Genomic DNA, 5,396 nt, shown 5'->3' with positions numbered 1-5,396 from the left:
CTCTATAAAAGGGAAGCCACATGTGCGTATGCAGTGTAAGAAAAGATAGTTAATATGCCTATAGACATGACTGTGAACATTTCTCTGTCAGTTCCACTATAAATTCATGTGTTTATAATAGTCACCATTAATAGCTAAATAATGGATAAGTGTTTTTTTAGGTCATAGCTTCATTCTATGAGTCAGCTATATTATTTTGATCTAGGACTCCAAACATTTCTGGAAAATTGGATGCAACTCATATCCACTTTATACGGAAAATAATTCTTTTTAAATCGACAAAGTCAGTCTGCTATAACAAAGGTCAATCAGAGGACTCAATGAAGTGTACAGTAGAGATTAGTATACCTAGTTGGCACAGACACTGCAGTAACTCTAAAGTATATAATTTCTTCAAAGCACTATCTAGAAAACATCAAAACTTCCAGTGTCTCTATTTGCCTGTTGCTTTCCTAAAGAGCCAAGGGGCTTTCTGTCCCTCTCCCAAGCACTGTCAGTTTTTAAGCAGATGTATTTTAACAGCCATATCTGGATATGCTTGTCTTAACATATCCAGTTATTAATTCCAAAAGTAGGAAGATAACTGGGGAATGAACTTGGGGAACCACTGGACTGAATCTGTCATCTACTAAGCAAAAATTCTGTTGATTGTCTTGAATTCTCCTCTGATTTGTAGTCTTTTAAGGCATGTTGATTTCTTTTTCCCAGAATTAACGTTATTCTTGAGTCAGCACACAGCTTTTCATCTGATTTTTATTTACCTTTCCTTAATCCATTACCATTCTTATTGAATGACCACAAGTTCCTTGAGAGGGACTGGGAAGAATATTAGTAGCAATGTATTTTAACCATGTGGGCTCTTGGAACACTGAAACTCAGTCACCTCCACATGTAAGGAGTTTGGGATCTGTGAAATCTCTGAAATCAGAGGACTGACCAAGGAATCATGACTTGCTTAATGTGATTGAAGACATGCTTGTGTTCACTGGTTTCAGAATGTTTCACTTCACATGTTAAGTGAGACTTTCATAACAATCCTTATCTGTTTCTATTCCAGGCATAACCTGTCAGGGAGATCTCCCTTTCTGTCAATCTAGTATAATCTCTGTGGGTCTGATTATTCTGATTGTTGCTTTGACAGTGAAGTCCATTAAAATGATAATCCTCACTAATTTTAGGATTCACTAGACTTGATATGCTAAATTCTGGAGACCAGGCCAATGTCAGGATTTATTCTCAACATGTCTATTCTGCAGAGAAGAGAGAACACAAGGCTCTCAAGATATGAGAACACATGTAATAATGCCTTTATTGAACTTGCAGTGAACTAAAATCTTGTCTCATCCTTCCTCATAGGAAGAGCTAGAGCATGTATATGAACCCACTCCAAAAGGGAAGCACTCTCCCTAGGGAATCTGTTATCTTCATTCATAATATTCTAATGGTGGGTATAATAGTTTATTTTAAATTAAATACATTCAGATTTCACCCCAGTGATTTTTCTGTTTAAGTTGTTAGTGTTCAGTACAAATGAACACTTTCATTGCAGCTTCTAGGATTAGTGAGCCCATATATATTGACTGGTTCTCTTTCAATTTTATGTTTACTCACATGATCAACAGGCCTTAGTAGGTAAAATTTATCAGTCGTACATAAGTTCCAATGAAGTACACTACCTGTTATGTATTCAATCTCACAGCAGTAATGCAGTCCTTTTAATGGGAACTAGTTTATGACATTCTATACTTTCCAGCAAAGAGGAAATTTTAAGGGATGTAGGCAGAGAAATTCAATCCACTGGCAAGGAAGGCTATGCAGAGTTTGGGGGGGTCTAAGCCAATTCTATTAAGTTAGAGCACATGCCCTCTAGACTTTCTTCTAATCAGTTCTGATTATTTATTTTTATTTTTATAATTCCTAATGATTATAGACCCCAGTTTGTAACCAATTTTATTATGTGCAGCCTTTAATTTTGTCCCCACTTTAGTCAAAACTTTGTGCTGCTGCTACCCGAGATAAGAGCAGCTTTTTTTTTTTTTTTTTTTTTTCTTGTTTTTTCGAGACAGGGTTTCCCTGTGTTTTTTGTGCCTTTCCTGGGACTCACCCGGTAGCCCAGGCTGGCCCCGAACTCACAGAGATCTGCCTGGCTCTGCCTCCCGAGTGCTGGGATTAAAGGCGTGCACCACCACCTCCCGGCAAGAGCAGCTTTTAAGAAGCTGCAGATGGTTTCATTTCATTAGACAGTCGTTAAGTTTGGGTTCAAATCACTGGCCATAGACTTGCCATGTTGTTGATACACTTACAGACAACCATTCTATACAGTTGTGCCTTATTTTAGCAAGATTATCTGTGAGGAAAGTTTAAATTAATTCAAAGCCACATTCTTGTAGGAATTCTTATACCTTGAGACAGGAACTTATTTTCATGTGGATTTTGTTCCTTTAGGAATAGAGACAGTAATGTCTTCATACCAAAACAGAGTAGATAAACAAGTCAAGAAAATTTGAAAAAAATAATTCATAAAGTGTATCCAGTGAGTTTCTGTTTCCTGGAACTACTTCTTTGAACAAAATCTCTATTAGTTAGTAGTCAAACAAAAACTAAAATCCCTGAAAGAAAAGCAAAGGTGGATTGATATACTGTTTTCTTTTTCTTGGTGGAGACTGAAACCTGTATGACAGAAGTCAGGAAAGGGAAACTTTTATTTCCTAGTTTCTGGGATTTTTTTTAAGTAGAGGATAATGCTTCTCTTTTTGGCTCCTTAAATATTCTATATACATTTAATTTATATTATGCCTGTAAATTATTCATTTTTCTGTGATATTAATTAATATAAAGATAAAAGTTGTATTTCTTTTAGTTCTTTCTTATTTTTTTTTTATCAACTTCATTTGTTTTATCTTTTGGATATCTGCTACTGTAGTCACTTCCATGGCTTTATGTTCATGATCTTCCATGAAGACAATGATGTAGCACGAATCTTAAATGGTCTTATTAACAAGAACAAACCCAGGCCAGGTACTGGGATCAACGCTGGAAGATCAGAGAAGCAGAGAAAGCCACAGCCACCTCACCTTGCCAATTCCTCAGCTGACCCTGTTTCCTCAGACTGGGAGCCTCTGTGTCCTCAGCCAAATGGATCTCAGCTGAGCTGTTGCTAAAAGCCTAAAAGCTTAACCAGCCTTAGTTCTTGGTTTTCATGCCTTATATAACTTTCTGCCTTCTGCTATCACTTTCTGGGATTAAAGTCGTGAGTCACCATGCCTGGCTGTTTCCAGTGTGGCTTTAAACTCAGAGATCCAGATGAATCTCTGCCTCCCAAGTGATAGGATTAAAGGCGTGTGCTACCACTGCCTAACCTCTATGTTTCATATTATGGCTGTTCTGTTCTCTTATTATGTGCAGCCTTTAATTTTGATAAGTTTATTGAGGTGAACAATATATCAACCACACAACATTGTCTCTAATACTGAAGACATTGATGCATCCTTACACAAGGGTCCAAATGTATGAAGCATGAAGAATAGCAAAGACTGTTAAGTTTGCCTTCTTGTGGCTCCTCAAGCCCTTTTTCTGGCACTTATTTTTTTGGCGTGTGTGTAGAGTGTTATATGTTGATGAGGATGTTTGCTTCAGATTAACACATCACCTAGTTAACCAACACACATTATTGTTTAATGGGAACTTTTATATCAAATCTTATTTTATGTTCTTAAGGTCCCTCCAGTCATGGAGAGGAAGCCACCCACTGATCTGTCTTTATTTTAAGCAAGTTACTATGAATGAGGTACTAAACTGACATCAGTGTCAAACAAAACGTCATCAAGCATAGTGAAAATTTAGGAAAATATGATGTAGACCTCATCTAATCATAGATGTAAAGAAGAGTAGAAAGGTCGAAAATGTATGTGGACATGAAAAGGAAAATGACTTCAAGGAATCAGCCCGAAGCATCTCTTAAGTTGAGAAGTAAAAATTCCAAGAAAATTAACGGCATTAGATATGAATGCTTTTAATGTAGAGACAATATTCCTTTTCAGTATCAAAATTTTACCTCAAAATAGCAATGAACCAGGCGTAAGACCTTATACGTGTTTGACCTCACATAGGACATCATTTGTTTCCTCTGATGTTTTCTGATGAATCTCAGACAAAATTGTTTTGTCCAGTAGAAATAGCATTCATCCAGCACTATTATGATCGAGACTTATGTCTTATTGATTATAATCTTTCCAGTAGTCCTTAGGAGACAGTCTGGCTTCCTTAGCAATGTTTTGATGACAGTAAGTTCAAAACACATCAGAATCCTATATACAACTATTGCAAAACAAAATTAATTATCTTTTCTCCAAAACAATCATACATATATAGAGGGGTGTCTCTCTGTAACTGAGCACTTTCCTTTATCCACACTCATGCTTAAATATATTTAAAATATGTTTCTTAGACCTCACATCTTCACAGAAGATAGTCTTGAATTTTTTTCTATTGACAACAAATCTCAGTTTAGACTGAATCAAATCTTTATACAGATTTTCAAAAATCAGATTATAATGAATGTAGAATTTCAAAATATTAACTTATTAAGTGACATAAATTTCTAATCTATTGATAGAAATAATGATAGGCTAAGAGGTGGAGTTTAGAAGTCATGGGGGCATAAGAGTATTTAAAGTAGCAATAAAGATACATTAAATATTACAATCTCCAATATTTGGTGCTTATTACAAATCAGAACTTAAAATTGATATAACAAAATAAATTATTGATGCATTTAAAACATTCATCTCTTTTAGTAATATTCTCATTTTATAGTTTGTAAATGTAAGGAAATATGTCTTTATAGAACTTGTAGAAATGGTAAGTTATCTGAAAAGATGTAATAGTGAAACTTATATCCTTGGGATGGTCAACAGACAACTAATTGGTGTTGTAGAATATTTGTATATTGTATGAAGATGTCTGGCTGTGATTGGTGTAATTAAAACCTGAATGGCCAATATCTAGGAGGTATAGATGGGACTTCCAAGCAGAGAAAGAACTCTGGGAAGAAGAAAGGAAGAGTCAGCAGCTGGATACAGAGGGAGCAAGACATGCAGGAGGAGAGTAATGTCATGAGTCATATGGCAACATATAGATGAAAAGAAATAGGTTAATTTAAGTTATAAGAGCTTGTGGGACAAGCCTAAGCTAAGCCGAGCTCTCATGATTAATAATAATTAATTAATTAATTAATAATCTCATTTTTTTGTGAGCTGGTGGCCCGAAGAAAAAAATCTGTCTACAAATTGGACTTAAGGCCTGTTCAATACAAGAAGATTCATGACTGGTACTGTAACATAGCCTACTACCCATGCCTTTTGAAGCCATGAACCCTAGATAAAAACATTCTACTG

The sequence above is a fragment of the Peromyscus eremicus genome, chromosome 9 (genome assembly GCF_949786415.1).
Source record: "Peromyscus eremicus chromosome 9, PerEre_H2_v1, whole genome shotgun sequence".
In the NCBI taxonomy this organism is placed as follows: domain Eukaryota; kingdom Metazoa; phylum Chordata; class Mammalia; order Rodentia; family Cricetidae; genus Peromyscus; species Peromyscus eremicus.
Note: the sequence above shows the minus strand (reverse complement) of the source record.